At 46.4% G+C, this 12,996-nt stretch overlaps 1 pseudogene; it reads left to right on the plus strand.

The window, feature by feature from the left end:
* Positions 1–12,996, plus strand: part of LOC148526818 (uncharacterized) — a 37,764-nt pseudogene continuing 24,768 nt past the window's right edge.

The raw sequence follows: 12,996 nt of genomic DNA on the forward strand, positions 1-12,996 counted from the left end.
ATGTGGACCAACACCAAGAGGACCCCCCTACTGACAGCTCCGGAGCAGAACTATGCCCAGATGTGTGAGGATAAGAGTGACTGGATTATGGTGTCAGAAGAAGACATCATGAAGATGGTGCAGTGGTCGGTACAGCGTGGCAAGGAAGAGCGCCATGAGAAGGGGCGCAAGAAAGCCTCTGTGACCCCCTACAAGACGTGTCAGAAGCTGGGACATTATGCCAGTGAATGTCCCTGGCGTGAGGTTATGGTGACAGAAGATGAAAAAATGCCCCCATTGGAGACAGCAAGCGGTTCAAAGATGTGGTCAGAAGAACCCGGTGAAAAGGGGACCCTGGTGTATGCTCTGTGGAACCTATGAGCATGAGCATAATAGCTGTCCACGTGATGAAGAGTGGCACCAGGAGGATGAAGAATTCCGGTGTGAAGGATGTGGAGATCGAGAGCATGAGCTCCCGGATTGTCCCTGGGTGGAAACACCGAAGAAAGCAGAAATATCTTCTGTGTCATGGCAGGTGGAGCAACACCGAGAACTCTGGAACAAGGTGACCAAGGAGCCAGTGTGTGAGCTCTGTAAGCAGAAGGGACATGAGCTTCAAGATTGTCCGTGGGACGAAGACCGTATGATCTTGGATGGCCGAGCCCTGAAATGGCTAGAAGAAGCCAGGGAAATGGAGCAGAAGAGCCTGCTGGCAGTACGTTCGCAGGTGCCCACTGAAGAGGAGAGATCCCTTTGTGAAGGAGATGGTGACAGAATGCCCATTGAAGAAGGTGGCAATAGCACCCCCATGCTGGAAGTGTTGGTGGCAGGGACACTTGGCCCATAAGTGGCCCTGTGAAGATGCAGTGGCACTTTTATGCCCCAAAGAGGCCCCAGTGGAGAAGAATCCTTGCCCACACAGGATGGATGTGGATGACTAGGAGGTGAAGATGCCGTGCTATAAGGAAGAGTGTGAAGACCCAGTGACAAAGAAGTCCAAGATCTCTCCATGCTGGAAGAATCCAAACTCAAAGACAACGGCCATAATAGTCCAGCCCATCAAGAGAAGGTGGATGGAGACCCAGGCAAAGTGAGTGCCCAGGAGTGCAAATGGCAGGATCTAATGGAGCTGTGCTCACAGGCGATTGCCCTCTGTGAAGCGGAGGAGGAAGTCCTTGAGTGTGACGACCAGCCAGGAGTGGTGGTCTGTACGGACGGGGAAGGAGATGATTGTGATGCCGTGGGAGGACCAGTTCCCGAAGAGGATACGGGACAGTTGGTGATGGCCAATGAGGATTTGCGGAAAATATCGGCAGATACCCGGGAGGAAGAGGATGCCCCAGAGGAATCCACTATTGGGTGGTGGTTAGTGCCACACCCTGAATACAGTGAAGATGCCCCAGACAAGTTGGAAGAAGAGTGGGTGGCTGCAGCACCCTTAGAAGGAAATTCCCCATGGTGGCCCATCGTGAGTGGCACTTCTGAGTTGCCACTCCCACAGAGGATCCACAGACTGAAGTCAGGAGGTACGAAGATGGAGAGCCCGGAGCCAGTGAAGAAGGAATGTGGGGTCATAGTCGGTCCCGGCTGGGCCCTCGAACAGATCCTCGCAAAAAGGGACCATAGAATACCCTGACCCGCGGACGATGGAGATGGAAGAATACTTTGTAGGGACTACAAAAGAAAAAGGGGTGATTAATGTGGAGAGCCATGCTGGGATCAAGAGGCTGATCCCAGCATCGGCACAAGAAGTCATGTGTCCCATGCAGGACACATCAGCGTCCGGCGCTAGGATGCTGTGTATGCTCCCAGTTCCGGGTAAGCAGAGGCTGCGGGTAGCCGACGCTGGAATGGAGTATCTTTTCCCAGCGCCAGTCAAGCATCGGGTGCGTTGCTCCATACTTGGCTCTGGGTGTGGGCTTATTGTAGTCCGCCACCCAGCAGCCTGGTTACATTGGCGGGTGTATGGCTCTGGGTGTGAGCCGAACACGGCTCGTGGGCCAGCAACCAATAGGAGTGCCCCTTATGCATTGCCCTTAGTGCCTGCTGATGTCAGTGGGCGCCCAGCAAATGGAATAGACAGCAGTGGACGTTGACTGTGATTTACAACTCGCATGTCTGTGGTTGACCGGTAGACCATGATCGATGTTTTGGTCATCAGTGCAACTAAGGATTCTGTACTAATAAGCATAGAACCAAGTTTTTGGCCCATTACTATTAGGAGATTTCTTATAATTTATGCTCACTGACAGGGCAGCCAACAGGATACATGGAGCCCAGTACTAGAGGATCATGCAGGGCCCTTCTCCTCCCATAGCCCAGAGGGTGCAAATATGTAGAGGAGATTCATTTGGCATCCTGGTGGTTAGGATGCCAATGTTTACATTACTGGCCACAGAATACCGACACCGGTCAGAATCCTGGTGCCATCATCCCGACCGCCGGGATGCCAAAAGTAAGTAGTGGGGTATGGGGGAGGATTAGGTTTAAGGGTTAGGGTTAGGCACTAGGGGGAGGGTTAGGGTTAGGCACTAAGGGAGGAGGGTTAGGTTTAGGGTGTTGGGAGGGGGAGATTAGGATCAGGCACTAGGGGGATGTTATGGTTAGGCACCAAAGACAGGGGGTTAGGGTATGGAGAGGGGGAGAGTTTGTATCCTGAACAACAAGTGTTGGTATGTTAACCCTGTCGGGATCCCAGCATTGGGATTCTGACCGCCAGGACTGTCATTATTTCATACCAATCGCGAGTGCTGAGTGATTTAATAAATGAGAACTGTACTTACCTGCAATCCTTAGATTAAATTATGTGGCATTGAACTTGGTTGCACTTCTCTTCATCCATGCCTCTTCTGATTGCCAGCCAATGGCCATGGTTCTATGGAGTACATTCAGAAGATGAGAATGGAAAGACATAAAGATTGGAGAAGTGGAAGATGAGGGGGTAGACAGGTGTGGCATATGAGGAAAGTGAATGGTGAGGGCAGATAAGAGAAGAAGGTGGGATAACATATGGGATGGAGAGAAAGATGGGATAATGCAGACCTGGACAACCTTTCCAGCTGTTGTGAAACTACAAGTCCTAGCATACTTTACCAGCTGATTGGTGAGAGGGCATGCTGGTATTTGTAGTTTTACAATGACTGGAGAGCCACAAATTTGCCAGGCCTGAAACATAATATAGAGGAGGAAAGCAAGTGACAGATTCAGAGGCACACAAGTGGAGAGGAGGGGCAGAGGGAGGGAAGGATTTTCATAGGCACACAAGTGGTATGGATGAGGGGCAGAGGCACTCATAGGGAGGGAAGGAGGTGCATAGGCACACATGGGGAGTGTACTGTTAGGCAGAGATACACATGAGGGTAGAAGGGGGCAGAGGCACACATGGGAAGTGGAAAAAGGGGCAATGGCGCACATGGGATGTGAAGTGGGAGGCAGAGGCACTCATGGGGAATGGAGGGTTTAGAGATACTCATGGAGATGTGAGGCAGAGTCACCCATGGGGTGGGGAGGGAAGGAGAGAGGTGAGGCACACATACTAAGCTACATAGTGTAGAGAAAAATATAAAGTACAGACAGGGGAGAGAGACAGGGACAGACATCATGGTGGTAGGAAGGGGATAGAGCTGCAGACACAAGACGTGAGATCCTGTACTTACTATGCTGTGTCTGGAGAATTCTTCCTGGGCTGTGTGCAGTGTGCCACTGCCTGAACTGCTGACCGCCAGGCTCCAGCGAGGCTCATAGATCTGCAGGGAATCCAACATCTTACAGTGCTAGCTCCTGTGCTGTTAGCGTTGGCTGGTGAGTTAATTAATGAATGACTCTTTACACGCAGCTTAGCTCTGTGATGAGTCATCCATATAAATCTCCGGCCAGCACTAACATGTGCAAAAGTTTATTAATTAACTCTGTTGGGCCATGTACAGGAGTACTGACTTTTCCCAACTGATGACGGCTCTGCTCACTGAGCACTAGTCTGATCATGTAATGGGGTATATAGTATATTTGCTTAAGACATAGGTTGTAATACATACTTCAGAAGAAGGAAAAAGTAAATATTTGTGAGTATGGAATGTGTATATGAAATAGGAAGGTATAAACCTTTTGTATATCACTCTAGTGATAATAAAGGCCATATTGAGTTAGAAGGGTTGAGATATCAAATCTTAATTTACTTGAGGACTTCTGATAGTCCCTGGGATTTCTTTCAATTTAGAGCTGTGGTTAAATTAAAGTCTTCAATAATTATCATTAGTTCTGTATGTATTGAGGAAACAAAGTTAATTGCAAAATTGTAATTTGCTTTGTGTTTGGTGTATACAAATTAACCAAAGGGAAAGACACATTACATATAGTACTAACATTAAGTAATGACCCTGATTTGTCCTGTATTCTTTTAAGTTTGGCTTTAAAACTTATACCTTTTCTTAACAGCCTTGTTTGAGAAATACATTTGAGTAGAATGTCAGAAATGCATGAAGGGAATGCTGCTAAAAATTGTATCTCTTGTAACCCAATAAAATAAATGTTATAGTCCCAACATGTTTTAAGTGAAAACTTCTCTTCTTAGATGAATTAAGTCCATCAGAAAGATATATATACAGCCACTTACAATTGTGCTACAGTAAATACTGCAGACTGTGAATCTCCATTAATATACATTTTGACATTTGTGTGTCATTTAACTCAAGTGCCATTCTGTACAAACTAAGGCCCTCATTCAGAGCCGTTCGCTATTTGCGGTCGTTCGTTTAAAAACAAGGGGTGGCTATTCAAATGATCCGTACGCACATTGCAGTCTGTTCACACCTCTAAGTCTGAACGAGCGAGCAAAACATACGCTCGTTTATTTCTTAAAAACGCCCCCTGGCCGCTCGCATCCTACGTCATGTCCGCTATTTATTAGATTAATCGAGTACATCGACCAGCGTATGAACTGCTCGCTATTCTTGTGGTTGGTGTTTGCTACCACAAATTTGCGAGCAGTTCTGGCTATAAAATAACCCAGTGACGTGAACAATGACGCTGCTGTTTTAAATATCCACACCCATAAAACGCCCGTTTTGACCTTTAAGCACGCCTGCGTTCGGATCTCCACTCCCCATTTTCAAGCACCTTCCCCTGTTACCACCCACATACGCCTCATTCTGTCATTCAAAATAGCAGGCACTCGCTATATTGCGTACCAATGAATTTCGGCCGCACTGACTGGTTCGCGCATGCGTACTAAAAACCGTACGCATGCGCAGATGTGCAAACATCGCTCGGAACGAGCGTACTGCCGCTAACGAGCGGCTCTGAATGAGGGCCTAAGAGTTTATCTCAGTGGCATTATTTCTAGAGATGTGTGCTGACCTTTGGTTTTAAATTTGGATTCAGCTTTGTGTTTTGGTTTTGCAATACCACCCTCAAGTGTTTGGTTTTGGATCTGGGGTTTATTTAAAAAAAATGCTAAAAAGTTTTAAAAACAGAAAAAAATATATCATTTTTGCAATCCAAAACCTGAAAATCAGATTTAAAATCTGAATTCTGAATTGCGGGAAGATCAGACTCGGATCTGTCCCGATCTCCACAGATCAGAGCCTTGAGTGGAATCTGAGTTCTTTAGAACTGAACCACAAATTTATTATTATTATTATTATCCTTTATTTATATGGCGCCACAAGTGTTCCGCAGCGCCTTACATAGTACATAGAACTAATAAGTGAACAAGAAACAAGTAACTTACAGTACATTACAGTGCAGGACAAGGAGACAACTTATATACATTGCTGAAATAGTGATTAAAGCACTCACAATAAGCTGCCGGGAGTTGGCGGTCCCATGTTAGGTGCCCTAATGGGGAGTAGAGAGTAGAAGAAAATGTAAAGAGAAGCACATGAGGGAAGAGGTCCCTGCTCATGAGAGCTTACATTCTAAGGGGAGGGGCAGACAGACAGGCGTGACACAGAAGGGGAAATTTCTAATTATTTGAAATTATTTTCTGGGCTGACTTGGAAATGAATGATCGTGTAGTCTATTTCTGAAGCACAAGTTTGAACTGATCCTGGACATCTGATGCTGGCCTGCTTTATGCAGAAATTATGAATTGTGCTTATTCTCTTGCAGCTATTTATTCTGTAGTTTTACGATCATGTGTCTTCAATAACTCATTCTATGTTGTACTAATGCTTTGGCCTTCTGTTTCAATTCCCTGCTGTTCTATGCCTTATTAAGTTTATAGAAGACCTAGTGGTCCCCATTCTGGTGATGATCATGTTGCCTGATCCAGATGACAGATGGCATATTTTTCAGTAGATGTTTAGGCAGCAGGTAGCCAGGTTCCAGACTAGATGTGTGAAAATCAAAATGGTGTTTAATCAGAATAAGACCTAAATTAATTATTAGTACTCAAATTTAATGGAGCAGCATACAATGGAATCAGTATGGAATCCCGGCTGCCGCATGGCCGGCAGTTTGATTCCCGGCAGCGGCAGCCCGATAGATCAGCAAAGCCTGGCAGCGGAAGCCCGACAGTGCTGGAAATCCTGATCATCCCTAAGGTAAGTATAAACTAACCTAACCTAACCCCCTAACCCTCCTCAGGGGTGCCTAACTCTAACCTCCCCCCAAGTGCCTAACCCTAATCCCCCCTCTAAGTGCTTAACCCTAACCTCCCCCCGGGGGTGCCTAACCCTAACCCTCCCTCCCCCTAGCCTAACCCTAACCCTCCCGGGGGGGTGCCTAACCCTAAGTCCCCCCCGGGTGCCCTAAACCTAACCTTTCCCCCCCTCGGCTGTCTGCCAGTGGCACCCGGCATCCCTTCGATCTGGATTCTGGGCACCGGTCTCCTGGCATCAGGTAAATGACAGGCGTCTAGACCATGCTGGGATAAAGCAACCTGGAAGCCGGCTGTCGGTATTAAGGCAGCCGGTTTCCCGACTGCATACCATACACTTACATGCTCTCAGCTGAAAAGCAAAGCCATCCCTCTACATTTCTTTATTTTAATGACTATCATCCATACCACACAAAAAATGACATTCCCTCCAGGCAGTTTCTCTGATTATGCAGACATTCAGCAAGAGACCACATCTTAATTTAAGATGCTATTTGGGTTTGTAACTAGATTTAAGGTTTGAATATGGATGAATTCTTGCATTCACATTCAAGCCTTTTGCATCTAGGATCAAATATATTGTGCATACTCTCTCTTCCCCTTATTGCTTTTTTATTTTTTTTAGTGGCATTAGTTGGATTGGATACAGAAACCTAGGGGGACTGCTCTAAATGGAACAAGTGCACCTAGATGAACGCCACACTTTAATGAGGTTCATGCAGGTGATCTAAATATTTTATGTTGTATAGTTTAAACATGTTTTAACAACTAATACATTAGGTAATCACTATAATATATTGCTGTAATGAAAGGGTGCCTGGATGTTACATTGGGAACTGGCTTTCATGATAAAGATGAAATGTCTATCCTTCTTTAGTAATTGTGCTTACAATGGCTGTCATATAAATTGTCTTTTCTTTTATGTTATGTTGACATTTTCATGTAAATGTTTATTTCAAATAAACCTCTCTCTTCACCAGATACATACTGTTATTTTTGTGTATATTTATCACAATCCGCATCTCAGATACGGGTGGCAGGGACGTTTCTAGGGGCAGGCGGCCCGTGATGTGGAATGCTGGCCTCTGAAGCGACTGGAGGCTGAACAAGCCTCCGATCACTTCAGAGGCAAGCGTTGCAAGAGATGTACTACGCGGGTGACGTCATGACATCACCTGCAACATGAGGAGCCTGCCCTGCGCACATGCTGGATCTAGTCAGATCCAGTCAGATTGAGGCAGAAGCAGCGGGAGTGGGATCGCCGATACCGATGTTCAGGTAAGTACTGTACTGGGCTGGGACCTGCCTGGGGGCACTGCATAAAGGGTCAGCCTGGGGGCACTGCATGTGGGGCCAGCTTGGGGGCTCAGCATAAGGGGCCAGTTTGGGGACACTGCAAAAGGGGCCAGCCTGGGGGCACTGCATAAGGGGCCTGCCTGGGAACACTGCATAAGGGGCCAGCCTGGGGGCACTGCATAAGGGGCCAGCCTGGGAACACTGCATAAGGGGCCAGCCTGGGGGCACTGCATAAGGTGCCAGCCTGGGGGCACTGCATATGGGGCCAGCCTGGGGGCACTGCATAAGGGACCAGCCTAGGGGCACGACATAAGGGGCCAGCCTGGGGGCACTGCATATGGCGCCAGCCTGGGAGCACTGCATAAGGGACCAGCCTGGGGGCACTGCATAAGGGACACTACTTCAGCCTGGGGGCACTGCATAAGGGGCACTTTTGACTGAATTCCAGTGGGGGAGCAGCCTGAGACCTGTTGGGCTGGAATGGTAAGGGAGGGGGCTGGAGTGTATTATGTCAATCTTGTTTTTTCAATGTATTTTATGTTGTCCTGGATTTCAAAATATATTTTATATGGATGTGGTTTTTAAAACAAATTTTATGTGGCTCTTGCTTTTTCAATTTTTTTATGTGGAAGTGTATTTTATGTGGATCTGGCTTGTTTCAGTGAATTTTACTGTATGTGGATCTGACATGTTTTAGTGTATTTTATGTGGATCTGGCTTGTATTTTCATTGTGCTGGACTCGCCCCCAGCGCGACTAAAAACATGGGTGTGACACAAGGTCATGCTCCTGCAAATGTCATATCAAAAGCGTGCACACAAAAATGCGGTGTGGCCTTGTGACAGCTAGGCCACACCCCTTTGTGAGAGGTCGCCTCCAGCGTGCGCATGCAGTCAGCTCTTTTCTTTAACCACAGATATTTTTGGGCTTTTTGCCTCTGAGTGGCTAGCCACCCCTTGGCTCAGCAGGCCAGCGGCTGACATTCTGTGGTCTTTTGAGACCACGCCCCCTTACTGTGAGACCACACCACCTCACTATGAGGCCATACTCCCTATCCGATATACTGTTTCTTGGGTGGGGGGGCGCATTTTGACTATTCGCACAGGGAGCCTCAGACCTTAGAAACAGCCCTGATGGGTGGGATGTGATAAATTCACCCAAAATTGCAATGCGATATTTCAATACATTGCAAGGATGTATCAAATATCACATGCAGGTACTGAGCTTGCGAGAAAGCCCTATCCCTGCAAATCTCTTCCCCACACTTCTCAGGGTACTTTTCACAAAAAAATATCCTGAGAGTGTGACTGCACATATATCATCTGCTACCTTTGTGTGACTCTCCCCCCCAGTATTCCCCCACCTCCCCATGATCCCACCTCTCCCTGCTAAGCTAGGGCTTATGCTGGGTACACACTGGCCAATCAATTGATCACCCAATATATCGTGCCCCCCATAGGCAAACGCAGGGGGGGTTTCCATCTGCGTGGAAACCCCCCTCACCATCACACACTATGACCACAATATAAATAGTAATATAATAGAATGTTACTAGTGCTGCATGTTCTTCTCAGTATCACAAATGAAATGATTATCACCAACTGTGGATCTTTTAAAATGTGTCAACCAGTAATAAATATACCTGTGCACCAACTAGGAGATGTGAAAAACATGCACTGTTATGGGTGCACTGGTATAGACCATCAATAGGGTTAATAATTAATACTGTATAATAATACACTATCCAGTACATAAGGAGACCGATATGTACATATATGTCCAGGGCAGTGCTAAATTCTTCTGCTGCTCCCTCAGACTCCCGGACTTGTTCTAATGCTCAGGAATGGTGCCCACATCTGAAAAAAACCATTCTGCTCAGACAGGATGGACCTACTGCCGCATCTAATGGCATACTGTGATCGCTGGTCCTGTATATGCTGGAATTATGCAACACAATATACTTTGTGTATGTAACATATTAAAGCTGGAGAAGTGCTAATTATGCCCTCTTAATGGACAGACCACACTCACGCTAAAATCAAGCATTTGGAAAACCCCCTCTAGAAATCCTGCATTTGCTACTGCCCCCGTTGGTCAGTGTATACAGACGATATGTCTGAACAACGTCGTTCACAGACATATCGAATTGGCTGTGCTGCACAGCCAATGAAAAGATATGTCTGCAGACATACCTGTCCATCGGCAAGTGTGTATGGGCGATCAGCTGATCGCCCGTACACAGGGGGACCGAGAGGGGGGGGAGCAGGGACTAATTACCTGGGTCCGGCACTGCTCCCCTCCCTCTTAGGGCACAGCAGCCCAGCACATGCTGCTGTGTGCTGGGCTGCACTGGGAGACTATCCGAGGCTGCTAAAACAGCAGCTGGAGTAGACTCCTATGACAAAGAAGGCGAGCGATCATGCTGATCGGGCCCCTCATTGGCTGTGCACCGGGCTGAGGGGCACACAGCACCCCCCTCCCCAGCACACACCGCCGTGATCCCAATTATTTTTTCTTTTTTTTCTGAAAGGGACGTGGCCATGCCTGCCGTGATTAGGCCATGCCCCCTACCCACCCCCAGGCTGACCCACTGCAGCATGCAGATGATGGTCATTCAGTGTGTATGAACGACCATCATCTGTAGATATATGAGGGTTGTTCAAAAAGTAATGCCTAAATGCTCACAAGTCAAATTTTATTATAGATACAGATTTGAAAATTTGCAGTAAAATACTTTGAAGTCTTAGTAACAGAATGACTCTACTCAAAAAATTCCCCATCTGCCCTCAAACATTGTCTCTACCTCTCAACCCAAGCTGTGAATCCACTTTGGAAAAATTCCAGTGGTTGGTGTTTGACCCAGGAACATATGGCGTTTTTAACAACCTCTATGTCTTCAAAATGTTGACCCCGGAGATAGTATTTGAGAGGGCCAAACAGATGAAAGTCAGAAGGGGCCAAATCAGGACTGTATGGTGAATGTGGCATTATTGCCCGCCCCATTTTGGCAATGGCCGCAGATGTTGCCATCGAAGTGTGAGGTCTGGCATTGTCGTGGTGTAAGATGACATTTGACAGTGGAATTGTTGACCTTTTTTTGTGGATGGTTTCTTTTGGCTTCTTAAGTGTAATAATGTTTTGATCACTGTTGATTGATTGGTTTGGTTCCAAGTAATCGATGAGAATAACACCTTGGCAATCCCAGAAGAATATGGCCATGACTTTTTGTTTATGGATTGCTGTGATTTAAACTTTTTTGGCCTAGGTGAACTTGGGTGTTTCCATTGCTTTGATTTGGCCTTTGTTTCTGGGTCATAAAGTAATACCCAGGTCTCATCTCCTGTAATGACATATTCCAAAAATGTCTCAGGGTTGGCTTCAAAGTTGGTCAAAAGGTCATTGCACATCCTCTGAGCCTTATGATCCCTGGTTAATTGCTTTGGAACCCATTTAGCACACACTTTAAGATATCCCAAATCATTGATTAGTGTTTCTACAGTGCTATGGCTACATTCAAGTTCATCACTGATATCTCTGATGGTCACATGACGGTCTTTCTGAATCATGGCATCAACTTTGTGTTGGTACTCTGCTGTCACTGCAGTTGATGGTCTGCCACCACGAGGTTTGTCGCACACGGACGATTCTCCCAATTGAAAATGCATTGTCCACCTTCTGGCATTGCTATAGTCAATTGCACGCTCACCATAACCTTCTTTCAGTCTTCTGTGGATTTCTGTAGCACTGCTGCCTTCTTTTTCCAGAAATTCAATGACGGCTCTTTGTTTCATCTTGGATTCCATGGCATTTCTTGGACTACCTAAACAAAACTACATATATAGTTAGCAGACATATTAAAGTACAAACTGACAAAGTTTCAAATAAATGTTGTGTATTATTTCAGAGCTATGAGCATTTAGGCATTACTTTTTAAACAACCCTTGTATCTGTGGGTACCCACCTTTACAGTACCTGCAACCAGAGACCAGTGATTGGTGACCTCTGCTTATCTCATCTTACCCCGGCCGGCATTTTAGTTTACAGCACAAAGCAGCTGACTGAGATCAAAGGGCAAAAGTCCGGCAATCAGCTGACTGGAGTCACAGAGAAACTCACCAGATCAGTGATCACTGGTCCTTGGGTGTAGGTAAAAGTTTTTTCTTTAAATATTTTTTTTCAGTGATCAGCCTGAGGTCTATTTAAGCTGGGTACACACCTAAAGATTTTCTGTCCAACCATCCAATTAGTTGATTGGTTGGAATGAAATCTGGTAAGGTATGAAAGCAAATGACAATCAGCAAATTGCTCCCAAACACCAGAAAATGGACAAATACTGTTGTTTGAACAAATTGTTTAGATCAAACATTTAACAAACTTGTCTGACGTCCATTTTCATCTGTTTTCTGGCATCTAGGAGCAAATTGCTGATCATCAGCTACTCCCATTCTTTACCAGTGTCGTGGCTGCCAACACTTGAGACTCGTGGGAGGATGCAGACCTACTAGGCACAATAAACTGGGGTGGCTTTAGGAATGACCTTTTCATGAAATCTTGATAGCACGGAATAAAAGTTAATAGAATTTATTCACAGGAGAAATATAATAGCAACGTCTCACATAAAGTCTCAACAACACTGAGGTTCACATAAGCAATAATGAGTATAGGAGAAAAACCCCCATATAGTCTTTAACACAGAAAAGTTAATATGGTAGGTAACCCCGAGTCCAATATGAGGCTAACACCTCAGGATGGTATAGAGGTGCTTCATCTGGGCGGAACCCTGTAGTGATGTAGATCCGGAGCAGAGTGAGCCCTGTGATGTGGTGAAAGACGGAGCAGGGTTGAGCCCTGTGACACTGTGAGGTTGAAACAGGGTTGAGCCCTGTGATGTGGTGAGGTCAGAGCAGGGTTGAGCCCTGTGATGTGGTGAGGTCGAAGCAGGGTTGAGCCCTGTGATGCGATGAAGTCGGAGCAGGTGTTGAGCCCTGTGATGCAATGAAGTCGGAGCAGGGTTGAGCCCTGTGATGCAATCAGGTTGAAGCAGGGTTGAGCCCTATGAAGCGGTGTGGTTCCAGAACAGGGTTGAGCCCTGAGGTGTAACTAGAATCCGGAGCGGGGTTGAGC

Source organism: Taudactylus pleione, unplaced genomic scaffold (genome assembly GCF_031769625.1).
Source record: "Taudactylus pleione unplaced genomic scaffold, aTauple2 ptg000093l, whole genome shotgun sequence".
NCBI lineage: Eukaryota > Metazoa > Chordata > Amphibia > Anura > Myobatrachidae > Taudactylus > Taudactylus pleione.